Genomic DNA, 13,790 nt, shown 5'->3' with positions numbered 1-13,790 from the left:
AAGTTCAAGTGCATGTTCGTGGGCTTTATTGAGAGCTCTGCTCGCTCCCGTCTCGGGCCTTTTGTCCGCCCCAACAATTGCTCTTTATTCCTACCCTGTACTTGGCATTTGCCTGGGCGCCCGTGCATCAAACTTAAACCGCACTGTTGTGGTTTTGGGACTCAAATTATCCTCTAGTCGAAATTTCTGCCATAATCATACATGTACTCCCATTTCAGCCTGATTGGCAACGAGTCATAAGGAAAAGACTCAACACATGGTAGCAATACAGTGCCGGGATGCGGTTTTTTTTTTAAAAAGAGGGGTGGGTGGGGGAGAGTTTGGTAACTTTTCAGTATCAGCAGAGACGAAAGGTCTTTAAACTTGAACAACTTTGGCTTGTTTGCAATGGGATGAAAGCGAATCCTAGAGAGAACTGCATTCAGACCCTGAATACAAGGTAAGGAATGTCTATGTATATGTTAAGGCTACTTGCTTTTTTTGAAGGGGGTGGGGGGAGGTGGTGTTGGGGTCAGAGATATTGCTGCTGGTGTGGACATTGAGAAGTCGAGCTCTAAATGGCTATGTTGTGGAATGTTGGTGCTTGTTGGCATTTGAGAGGAAGGAAAGGCATGTCCAATTTTTGCATAAATCAGAGGTCATTGGCGGTTGCTATTTGGGTAGTGACACCGTTTGACCCGACACAAACCTCTAGAGCTAGGACTATTAGCTGGTCTCACAATGAGGTTGCCTCTGACACAATGCCTGAGCTGAATTGCTAACCTTCCGGAGCAATGTCACCTCAGCCAGCCGTCCCCTCACTTCGAACACGGACTTGTTAAGCACTGTCATTGCTGAATCGAACGATAATCCGTTTAATCGATTATTATTAACCCTACAGGGTTTTTTTAATAGACCCAGGGCAAGGTTCACCAGACGAGTCCATACATAAATCACAATGGACAGTGCCGGGAGGGGGTGACATTTAAACTTGTTTAAAGCAGCATTAATGTATTTCCTTGACCCGTGACTTAAAATAGAAATATCACCTTTAGAAAAATGTTGCCATTTCTCTACTTATTTCCAGATTAATAGCCCTTTGTCTTCAACTGAAAACTCGGACTGAATCACACAAATCTGCTAATTTCTGATGTAATAACTGAATGGAAAATGATTATAGGTAACCTGGAAGATGCATCATCTAATATATCTCACGGTCAGTTTGGTAGAACATGCACTGCCCTAGATATTTTGCTATAAATTAAATTACATTGAGAGTAGTTTTCTCCTACGCACATTACTGAGCTAACTCCAGTTGCCATATTTTAAAAAATATATTCTCTTAAATTTAAGTACAAAGTTATGAGAGATTTTACACAAGGTTAGGGTTAGGGTATTGATCTGTATTGATAAACTAGTCATTCATAATAAGTTCCCCGGGCAGCTCCGCCATACAATTTGGGCTTTGACTCTGTCAACAGATTAATTAGTTATATAGCAGTGGGCAGAGAGTAAACACCGGCTAGAGGTCCAGGGTAGCTCGTGTTTTTTTAAAGGTCACGGTTACTGAATGGAGTTATCCTACCAACAGCTTTACACGTCAGGGATGTTAGATGGCTTAGTTGTACCGGAAATGGATTGAAAGCCTCGGGTTTATTTTGTGTTCATTTAGTGGTGTTTCCTGGAGTAACCAACCCGCAAAAGAGGTCAGCCCGCCCCACACTCTGACCATCAAGTGTTTCACGGGCCAAATCTAACCTTGGCGTTTTTGCAATTGCCTAGAAAAAGAAAAGAAAAGCACGTTTAGGCAGAAGGACTTGTGTAGATTGATTTTGTGCAGGGTCCAGAGAAATAAAAATGGGAGATTATTTTAGCTTCTTCGCCTGAATTGCTAAATGACTTGAGGCAAATTACTTCAATTCAGTTTGCACATGTGGAGTTTATTTTTGACCTAAGCTATGCATGTTAATACATCAATAATACAATGCATCGATGCAGATGTGTTGCGTTATTTTGGTATCGTTTATTTGCATAACCGAATTGGAGAGAGGCTGCAATCCGACTAGTTGCGTGAGGAACAGGGAATGTGTGTTGCGAGTGAATGGAATGGAAGGAGAGAAATAGATAGAATCAGAGCTACTCGGATCATGAGCTTGTCATGAATCCCCACCACTGCCGTTATAGCTGAGGGACAGACTCCAAAAATGGCTTGTGAAGCCCATATACTTTTACGAGTAACTCGGCGAATGACGGCGTTTCCTGTGAGGTACTGACTGGGCAGTGAATCTACCGGATTGGTTGAGTCGGATCTGATCCACGAGTTTCTGGATACGGCGCCTGGCTTGTTTGCTGGTTGATGTCAAGCAGGAGGAACGCGACGCCGAGTTGCAATTGGGATGTCGTCGACCCCCCAAGGGCAGGCGGAAGGGGGCTGCTTATTTTTCAGCCAGCCATTTTGTATTACGGTGCAGTTTTTAGTCTCAAGCTCCCAATTCAGCCGAAGAAGATTCTTAAACGCAGCCATAAAGTTGTGAATGTGCCAAACTGAAACAGGCGCACAATCGTTTGCGCAATGGAATGAATGAATGAATGAATGAATGTGGTGTTTGTAAACGCGGTTTGGCGTTTTCAGCATCAAATCTCATTGCTAGAATATTTTTCGTCTAGATATCAAATAATGTAATAAAATAAATCACGGCGTCTCTGTCTCTGAGCTAGGCTGTAATAATAAAATCATCGCCCAATCTCCAAATCCGACCAAAGATTCGGAAATTCGATTGTAACTGACACCCAGGTCAATTTCAGACAGGTACCTGGCGGGAGTTGTATTTTGCTCCCCATTTTTTTCTTATTATTTACACTCTTTTAATCACATTCTTGGGGATTCGCCTTATTGTAATATTTACGTGACCGGAATATTCAAAACCCACCCCAGGAACATGGCGCTGCGGAATCGGAGCTGCCAGGTTCTGAGAATCAGCATAAAGATACCAGTGCCAATAAATAAACCGGGATATCGATTCAATACTTTGCAGAATCGATGAACGCTTCCAAAATGTTTGTAATACAAGAAAATTCAGTGGCGGATGGGTCATTGTTTCTTTTTAAACGCCCATTCCCCACCCAATAATAAGCTGTTCTTTGTGTGAAATTATTCAGTAAATGGTAATTGATCCTAAACCGCCCCCATTGCTCCTGAACCCCTGGATCCGGGCGATCTGGTTATTGAGGACTATTGACAGAACTGATAACCTGTTAATTATACTTCAGGATCACGATGAGTTTCATATTAGAGGTACAGTAAGGGAATTCACTCCATCAAGGCAAACCAGACATCCCATTTGCCCCCAAATTTTGCATGATTCATTTAAATTAAATTAAGTGATAGGATATTTATAAAACTAGCAGGGAACACGCATTGGGCTGCCCACCATCTATAAAAGGTTCTAGTGTGGTTGTGTAACCTGGATTGGGAGAGAGAGAAAAAACAGGAAGGTATTCTGAATGTCGGCGCAATTTGAAGACTTGACAGGATAAGTGGATTTGCGCTGTTTTTTTGGCGAGAAAGGCGTGGTTCTGAATAAAATCCCGGTGGGAACTAATTGCCACGAAGTCTTAGTCCTTACGACAGGGTTGAGTAACATTTGTCCCACCCTGCTACTTTCAGTGTTACTCACCTTTAGCTACTTTGTCACAATCCGGCACGTGATCATTATATTTGCCTAAAAGAGGATACTACAATTTTTTTTAATGGTTTGCAAATCTGTCAATATCAAGAAGCTGACAATTCGGATTTAAACTTTCGTGGTCTTTTCAGGCTTGAATATTACTTTCTCATTTTAAAATCTGAACTGTGCTTACTACCAAAGTGGGAGCATCGAAGATTAGGACTGGGGGCGGCACCCAGGAGAAAGTAGAAAGAGGAATATTTCACCCCAAACAGGAATGGTTAAAATTTTGAATGCCTTTCGGTGATGGTCATTGTACCAGGACTAAAAAACTGAACCAGCATTAATTTATATGTAGTAATGAGAACTTGGGATACAAATCCCACCAATCTGAATCCGGTGAAACTGACATTAATGGTAAAATGTACCAAAGGGAGGAATATCTGTCCAGTCCCGCCATGTTATATCAATATTAAAGGCGTAACCCATTATTCACATAAGGGGCTTGTGTTAATTTGATCTAAAGTTCCATTCTCTGGTCACTGTTTACGAATTTTAGAACGTTCCATGCAGCCACATTACTTCTAATCTGTTAACTGGCCAGATAAGGCATCTGCACTACAATGGGTCATACCTGACCACTGTAACTGGAGTTTAAATAATCTACAGGTAAAACTACAGCATTCGGGAAGAATGAATGAACTCAATAAACAAAGGAGGAAATGAGATTTGATCCCATGCTCCCCTTTCTGTTCTCTTCTAAAAAAAATTACCAACTAAATTTTGAAGGTTCTCATCGCTCTTAAGCAACATCGCTGCCATAACAATATGAGGCAAATAAGTGGCGACGACAATAATGAAATGTTTTAAATGATCCCAGGTTAGACACGGAGTTCCTCCATCCTACAGACTAAAACCTTTGGCACCACCGAATCATTAGGCTTGCCTATTCTTTTCAACCTTGGTGCCCTGGTCCTGATTATTCACCTGGAATTTTCAATAATCAAAAGGGTATTAACATTTGAAGGCCTAAAATGTATTAATTTTCTTGGCAGTTCCGAATTTAATTAGGACTATAGAATAATATATTTATAAATTTCGAAAGCTCTGATACTAAGGAAAGATCTATATTATCTTGCTAAATAAGTCATACTTTAAATCTACAACATTATTGTCTAACTTGTTCTGGGGCAATGGACAGTATGAAAGGTGCCAAGGACGCACATTCCATCCAGTTCATTTTCCTGGTGATTTGTAGGAATCCGTGTTTCTCCTCTCATGAGATCATGACGAATAATCAGTTATTATAAATCTGGAGAGAAACGAGAATACGGATTAGTTGAGGTGTAATGAAATGCTGAAAATCTGAATTAAAAACTGAAAAAAAATTCGGAAATAGGCAGCCGGTAAACCAACTTTTGAAAGAGTTAAAAGCAGGTTAAGGTTTCAGGTTGAAGGGCACTCCCTGCTGAAACATCAACCTGCCTTTTCTCTTTCAGATGTTGATCTGACCTATTGGCTAGTCCAGCAGTTATTTTTTGTTCGGTTTTACTGGAAGTCCTGAACCCGTTGTTTCCTTTCAATGAGAGAAACTGCCATTACGGTGCCGAAAGGGTTAAGGGGCATGCAATGTGGTGAAAACGCGTTGAGGTAGAAATAGTTTCGATAGTGCAAAACCTGGGCCACAGGAAGGGACAGTACAGCTTTAAGCCTATTCTGCAACTGCTGCATAAACGCACAGCACAGAACAAAAAATGCGGTGCAAAATTCGACTAAAATCACATTGCGTTCCAAACAATTTTTTAAAATTCCCTTTCAATACTGATCTGCTACATGGGTAATTTGATTGGATTCTTATCCTATCACTGCAAATTTACCAGTTTCATTTTGAACCGAGATTGTTGGGGAGGGGATTTCTCTCCTGGTGTATGTGCTTTGATAGGGGTTCGGAAAGGCGCGGTGTACGTGTGCGCTAAGTAAGGGAGCTCCATTAACCGCCAGTGCTGCGTGTTCGGCTGCAGTCATTGTGCCTGAGCTAATGCACCTGCTAGTCTGATTACATTTGAGCACTGTGTACAGTAACTCAATAGCGTTCCCCACAATGCTGTCTTTAGATCAGCACAATCCTCCTTTTTCTAGGCACTTAGGCCCATGTTCTTCAAAGCAAATTGCCTTTTCTATAACCCATTTACAACCAATTGCACACACATCTGTTTTCCCCCCCTTGAAAAAAGCTCTTTATACAGCCCGATCTGTAAACCTAGCACCTTGTCTCCTCTCATTTAACTCGTTGTCCAATTTATAATAAACAGATATTAGAACGTTCTAAGTCAGTTTCACAAAAGAAAGTGATTTATTTTCAGTGTCCATGAATCAGTTTATAAGGGTGTTGGTTATTATTGTGATGTCAATAACGTAACGATTCATTGGTGGCTGTTTGTATATAAAATATCAAAAAGTCAATATTTAATGCACTTGAAGCAGTTTGAATTAATTTTCCACATTTTTGGTGAGGCTACTACCTTAATTTCTCCCCTAAATTTAATGCGATTAGTATCTGATTTACATCGTCTAAGGCTGCGCCAATCAGTTGTATTGAAAACACCTTAAACATTTCGAGTCCATAGTCTCCTTGTGTAGAGCCCAGATTAACACCTTGCCTCGGTCTGTGACAGAACTAGTTATTAACAGCACTTCTCTTATCGTCTGCATTTCTTTGCAGTTAACCTCTTGGATATATCTTAATAGAAGGTTATTAATACAGGAGCTTTCCAATGTTTGTGAATGCAATATTGCAGAATCATAATTTGGCGAGGAGGTGGATTATCACGATCGCCATGCAACAGAATGTTCCAGAATCACTGACTTTTTCAGTTTTACTTTGTATTTTTTTTTGCTCGCTGAATCCGGAGCCTGTAGTATCCAGGCCTTTGCTCCTGGCATTGACAGATTTCCACCATCTGCAATCTGATCCCACACAAAGTTATTCAAGGAATGATGCGAGAAAGTGACAGCCCGAATTGACAATGTGTGATTAAAATAAGCTGCATTTGGACAGTTTTTAACATCCAAATGGATGACTCAAACACATAAACCCATGCTCAGACTAGTAAAATAGAAGATTAGTCCCAGCGTGCTGCTAAAAGATGTATTAGGATAACTAAAATACTGGAGCATTCAGATTATTATATTGCAATCCCACTTTCAGAGATGCGTACAGCAATTCGAGTACCCTCCAATTTATAGCTTGCTTTTGCCTTTAATAATAAACAAACGGTCACATTATCCCATTAACTTTTGTGAGTTGTATAAACTGTCTTAATTTATTTTGATAAATACAAATTATATATTGGAAATTATAATAACGGGAGCACTTTCTTAATATAATTAGCTTCAATTATCACAGAACTCGATTTCTTCAAATAAATTGTTTGCTTTTGAAAGAGGCAGGGTCTTCAGTGAAACGACGGCACAGCAAACACGCGAATTAATATCAAATTTATATTAAAGTCCAAATGTTCCAAATTTCAATGGACGGGACATTAACGAAATAACTGGCTGCGACCTAAATAGAAAAGCGCAGGCTTGGAATATGAGTCTTACGAATTTGCTTAAATATTGGTGGAAGAAAGTGAGATTCGGTAACTGTACCAATCGGAGAACTAATTTCGCGAGTTATACCGTTTCCAAGGCTCGCAATATCATGGCAGCAAGGATATCCCACTTGCACAGCAGCCAAGCGACTGTGCATCCAATTTAAATGGTATCTGGGTTCTAATATAATTGAATTTCTGAAATCAAAAGTGCTTGCCTATTCGAATATTCTGCAGTGGAAGGAAATTATACCCTGTCTGTTTTGAGAGACCTGGGTGAAGGAACAAGACCGATAGCACAGGACATAGCCAACACCGAAAAGAGTACAAAAGATGATCTGATATGTTGAGAGGGTGAGATGAAGTAAGGTGAGCGGAGGCTGGTGTGGAGCATAAACACCCACATTGACCGGTTGGGCCGAATGGCCTGTTTCTGTGCTGTAAATACTATGTAACTGTGTAATTAGATACATGAATGCAGTCGTGGTTAGATGACACCAGCCAATAGATTGAGGGAGGCAAGGAGTTCCAGTCTGAGGTCTTTGCAAATAATAACAATAATACCAGGTACAGTAAGGTACAGAGGGACATTGGCAGAGAGCCAAAATATGAGGAGGGGAAAGATTGAGAGGGGATTAAGTTCAGAGAAGTGATGCAACAAAATGGATATAGTGTTCAGAAAAGTAAAAGTGGTCTGTCAATCATCTCCAGACAGTAGGATCTTTGTAGGATTCAGCAGTGTTCAGGTGAGGTGGCAGTATGACTATCTTAGGAGATCCAATAAGGCCTATCACCTATTAAACAGCAACATTTAAAAAATGGGATCTACACACCAGCATTTTAATGATTGTTTAATAAGTTCAACCTTACAGAGAAGTTTGAAGTAAATAAATCATTTTTGCCTGGGCAATGAGCATGGGAGAGGGCACATGTTCAAAATTTACAAGTCTTGAGCAACGTTAGAAATTATTTTTTTAAAAAGACATGTGGACCATACACTCTGAGAAGGCAATTTTGATTTTTGGGATCAATCGATTGATTCTAAAATTAATTGGATCAATATGTGTTGATAAGGGAGATTGAGGGTTAGAAAAATATTATCAGTGCTGCTTGATTTTTCTTTTCACATGAGAAGGAAAGGGAAATCCATGATGAGATTCAAGGGGGTTGAAATTCGTCACAAGCAGTGGCACAAAATGGGCAGAATCAGATCGGATCGGCTGCCCATTATATGCTGCGCCTGATATTTACTTCTACTGACTGCAACGGAACTGAATATCAGGCGCTGTGTGTAATGGGTGGCCGATCCGATATCACCTGCTCTGTGCCACTGCCCAAGACGAATTTCTATCCCATGAACTCTATGTGAAGTGGGCTTGATAGGCCAAATGACCTCTTCCCACTATGCTCTAAAAGATTTAAAATGTAACTGAACTGCCTGAGAACTTTTTAAAATTACACTGCGGATGAGTTGCAATTGGTGTGAGAATCTGTCTCCATGAGATGGTCTTGCCTAACTTCAATTTGGATATCTCCACATCATGTCTATAAAGGGTGCATTAACGCAAAGCTGAAATTTTGGCTTCTTATGATGCAAACTGTATTTTATAACTACCCTACAATACCAAGTTATCTAACAGATAATTATCAGTACTCTATAACCTACACATCTTAAAATGGATAATCAAAAGGAACAGTTTTTTTCTGAATAGTTTTATTAATTTGTGTCAAATTATTAGTCATCAAAGCAAATTATTCTCCACTTTCCCCATGACCAGAAATGTTTATCAAATGAAAATACAAAAAAGGGGGAGTGGAAATGTAATAGTTTGGTAGGAGTATTGACATGAATCAGTCATTCATGAAAGAAAGACTTATAAAATAATACTGAGCGGCCTGCGGGTGGCGCTGTCCAGGGAGAGTATAAATACTCGGGCACGGGCCCAGCTTGCGCAGGACATTCTTAACAGGAACTAGTGAAAGACACAACTAGACCTCCATGTTGTAAAACAGTTGATTAAAGCTTTGTTTAATGCTTAGACCAAGTGCCTAGTAGTTTTCTTACGTCAAGTATATTTTACAAATTAAAATCTTCAAAGCTGTACTGAAGACACTGGTGTTGATCACCTTTCCATACAGCTCCCAGGTGGGCATTCTTCCTGTGTGAGTCTAGACAGTGAGTGTAAGGGGACAATTGAAGGATGGATCCGCTAGCCCAATCCTCACATCCACACCTGCACCTTCACTCACTGGTCCATGCTTTTGTTATATCCAGACTCGACTATTCCAGTGCTAACTCCTGGCTGGCCTCCCATCTTCCATCCTCCACAAACTTAAGCTCATCCAAAACTCTGCAGCCCATATCCTAATTCGCACCAAGTCCTGTTTACCCATCATCCCTGTGCTCGCTGACCAAACATTGGCTCCCACTCCAGCAACAACTCGAGTTTAAAATTTGTATCTCTCCATGTTTTCAAATCCCTCCATGGCCTTGTCCCTCCCTATCTCTGTAACCTCCTCCAGCTGTACAATCCTCTGAGAACTCTGTGTTCTTCCAATTTTGGCCTTGTGTGCATCCCCGATTTCCTCCACCCTACCATAGGCAGCTGTGGCTTCAACTGGCTAAGCCCTAAGCTCTCGAATTCCCTCCCTAAACCTCTCTGCATGCTCCTTAAAACCTATCTCTTTGGCCAAGCTTTTGGTCACCTGTCCTGATATCTCCTTATGTGACTCGATGTCAAATTTTGTCTGATAATGCTCCTGTGAAGTGCTTTGGGATGTTTTATTATGTTAAACGTGTTATATAACTGCAAGTTGTTATTATGGGCAGTTGCCAAGTGGAGGCCAGACATTTCCCCACAAGAATGGGAAAGAAACTATCGGCTGGAAGATACATGTGATATTGCATTATCAAACTCTTTTCTTCACAATTTTAATCCATTCAACAACAACAACTTGTATTTATATAGCACCTTTAATGTAGTAAAAAGTCCCAAGGCACTTCACAAGGATTATGGGGAATTTTACATCAATATAATATGTTTGCATGATTATATCAGGTATTATAATTTCCAGGCTGAAAAGAACAATAATTACATTTTATCGGGTCCTTTTCACTTACTGTATAGAAGCTGTGATATCCTTGCCTGCTAATGGTATTCCCTTGCCTTCATTTACTAGAGAGCATGAAAGGGATAGGGAACAGTATTGAATCCAAGCTTGGACAACACCCAACCAGTTCATGGCAAGTCATCCATGGATGTAGGCCCAGAAATGCATGTTGTAATTAATATGCCTATTGTCGTATGTGAAGCAGAGGTGGTCTGCAAATAACCCCCTAGGCTGCATTATGAATCCTATTACAGTATATAGTTCACACAAGAATCAATATACTGTAGATTACACACCATGCAATGCAATTTTACATGTAGAGATTGACTTGGTGAATAATATATCAATGTTTATCACAGCATCTAATCTGCATTGTATGTACCCGAGGCATGCAATACCTGATCAGAGAATACTTGTTGATGCTTTATTGGTGCAAAGAAGCATTACACAAAATATATTTTCCTCAATTTCCTTCTCAAGATGCTAACTTGTGGAGTATAGTTCCATGGATGCTGGAAGACCTCTGATATAACCAGGGAGCATAGTTTCAAGGTAAGGGGCAGGAGGTTTAGAGGGGATTTGAGGAAAAACTTTTTCAACCAGAGCGTGGTTGGAATCTAGAACTCACTGCCTGAAAGGGTGGTAGAGGCAGGAACCCTCACAACATTCAAGAAGCATTTAGATGAGCACTTGAAATGCCATAGCATTCAAGGCTACGGACCAAGTGCTGGAAAATGGGAGTAGGCTAGATAGGGCTTGATGGCCGGCACAGACATGATGGGCCGAAGGGCCTCTTTCTGTGCTGTATAACTCTATGACTCTATGACTCTATCTCACCAAGTGTCCATTCATCATGTGAGCCTAGACAAGTGTGTGTTGGTAGGCAGTTTCCTGTTGGGGGTCAGCACAGCCAGTCCTGTCCTGAGCTGAAGCCCCTCCACACATGTACTTTCCAGCAGGTGTCATTTGATAGTGATTAGAAATGGCATCCCTCTTTAGCCCAGGTAGGAGGTCAATTGTACCCCACATGCTGCTCAGGCTGAGAGCAGCTGACTCAGAGTAGAGTGGGGATAAAATCTTATATCTGTGGTCTGCATAGTTCAATATTACACCATGTGCTTCCTTAACCTGCTAAGCCATCAGGGGAATTGATGTCTGCCCACTTATAAGCAGTATTATCATAGCTACAAGAATCATGTATTTCATGGAATTACTCACCTGCCCACATACAGCAGGGAAACTAATGAAACTGTATCAGAAGTGAATGAATGAGTGCAGTGAAGACCTGCTGTGTCTTTCTTTTTACTGAGACACTGAGATGAAAATTCATAGTGCAGGCTGAAGAGTGGAAATGTAGAAGAGAAGACGTAAATCAGGAAAACATACTTCTATTTATATAATGTTCTTATATTTCAAATCTCTTGAATTGTATTGAAGTGCAGTTACAGTTACATAGGAAAATAAGCAGCCATTGTTGTGCACAGCAAGAAGCCACAAACAGCAGCTAGATGAATTACCAGTTCATCTGTTTCTGATGTTGTTTGAGGGAAGAATTGAGCAGGACACCTGGAGTGCTCCCTACTCTCCAAACAATGCCTTGGGATCTTTGACATCCAACAGAACAGATAGTTGGGACCTTGGCTTAACATCACAACCTTCTAAGTCAAAAACACTGACTGAGTGACAAAAAGACTGGGTTTTAAAAGCCTGCAGATACTTAGAATTTAGGAAAACTGAAGGAGGTAAGGAGTGTTAAGGTCCTGAGAAAGAATAAGTTTGACTAGGAGATATTGCAATAACCTCAATATCAACACAATGAAAATACAGGATGGAGTATCTGGAGCTTGGTTGGGACAAGGGAAAAATTGGGAGTAACTTCATTAAATGTTTTGAATGGTTCACACAGAGAATAATTAACAACTTGAAGTGAATCACATACTGGAATGTAATTGAGGGTTCAGGTGATAGTATAAATTTAGGAGTAAAACTTAAGCAGTTTTTATAACAGAGCTTTTCCTCAGCTCCTTCCCTCCAATTGCACTTTGTTATTTCACTTCTGGTGTTGGATTTGATTCCGTCCCAGAGTGATGGGCTGAAAGACTTTTCTCTCTGATGACCACAAAGGCTAGGCTTGGTACAGTGTAACTATAGAACTGTCCATAATTTGGCCATCTTGCTCCAATAAGGCATAAACGAAGGCCGATGTGGGAAATTTAAATGCCACACTGATTCAAACCCTCTTTTTATGCTGGACTTTAGGGTAAATCATTGGAGGAAGATTCATAGGAGCTCGATGCTGCCTGTGCTATACCAAATCTTAGCAATGCATATGCTGACAGTTGGTCTCTCTCAATCCCCCCATGGCCTCTGTGCTGCCAGATTGCTTCTCTGATATCAAGCCTTGGATGAGCTGCAATTTCCTTCAGTTAAACATTGCCTTTGCACCCCACGCTAAACTCTATACCTTTATCACTGATTCTATTCCCCTGTTTGGCTACTTTCTCAGGTTTAACCAGATGGTTTGCATCCTATTTGACCCCAATCTGAGCTTTCAACCCCATAATCTCTCCAGCACAAAGATCGCCTACTTTCACCTCCATAACATTGCTCGCCTCTGCACCTGCTTCAGCCTATCTGCTGCTGAAACTCTCATCCATCATTTGTCACCTCCAGCTTCAACTATTCTAATGCTTTCAAGGCCAGCCTCCCATCCTTCACCCTCCGTAAACTTCCGTTAATCCAAAATGTTGCTGCCCATATCCTATCCCACACTAAGTCCCACTCACCATCACTCCTTGCTGACCCACGTTGGCTCCCAGTCCTCCATTGCCTCCAAATTAAAATTCTTATTCTGGTGTTTAAATCCATCATGGCCTCACGCCTCCCTATCCCTGTAACCTGCTCCAGCCCGACAACCCCAATCAGAATTTTGTTTTTATTAAGTTTAGGCTCCATGCTCTGGATTTCCTCCCTAAACCCACCAGCCTCTCCACCTACCTCCCCTTCCTTTAAGACCTTCCTTAAAACCCACCTCTTACACCAAGCTTTTGGTCACCTCCCCTAATATATCTTTCTTTGGCATGGTGGTTATTTTTGTCTGATTGCATCTCTGTGAAGCGCTTAGAGACGTTTTTCGACAAGGAAAGTTCAATATAAATACAAGTTGTTGTTGCCTGACTTGCTGTGCACATAAATGAATCTAAAAATATAACGGCTGTACAGGGTGAAGTGTGCACGGCATTCTCTACCATTAATCCATTATTTCAGGTCCAAGTTTCTGTAAAATAGAAACAACACTAAGAACACCAGAAAGCCTAGGAGAGCAAAAGGCCATTCAGGCCATAAACCCCACTTCCCTGATGGAAAATTCTGCATGAATGCTCAATGATTCCCAAAGATCATAAAACCAAACACCTAAATATTAATCTTCGCTATTAAC

At 40.8% G+C, this 13,790-nt stretch overlaps 1 long non-coding RNA gene across 5 annotated transcripts in view; it reads left to right on the top strand.

The window, feature by feature from the left end:
* LOC147099990 (uncharacterized) overlaps positions 1-13,790 on the top strand; it is a 191,672-nt gene continuing 177,882 nt past the window's right edge. For 2 of the 5 annotated variants that reach the window (XR_015073795.1, XR_015073797.1), the window contains exon 1: positions 6-439. This is a non-coding gene — a long non-coding RNA (uncharacterized LOC147099990). Of the gene's footprint in view, positions 440-13,790 lie in introns of all 5 variants that reach the window. The other 3 variants (XR_015073791.1, XR_015073799.1, XR_015073792.1) reach the window with 3 other exon arrangements.

The sequence above is a fragment of the Somniosus microcephalus genome, chromosome 27, assembly GCF_052327205.1.
Source record: "Somniosus microcephalus isolate GS21.2 chromosome 27, FLI_Smic_1.0, whole genome shotgun sequence".
NCBI classification, from domain to species: Eukaryota; Metazoa; Chordata; class Chondrichthyes; order Squaliformes; family Somniosidae; genus Somniosus; species Somniosus microcephalus.
The sequence above is the reverse complement of the archived record's forward strand: the minus strand, read 5'-3'. Positions and strand labels throughout refer to the sequence as shown.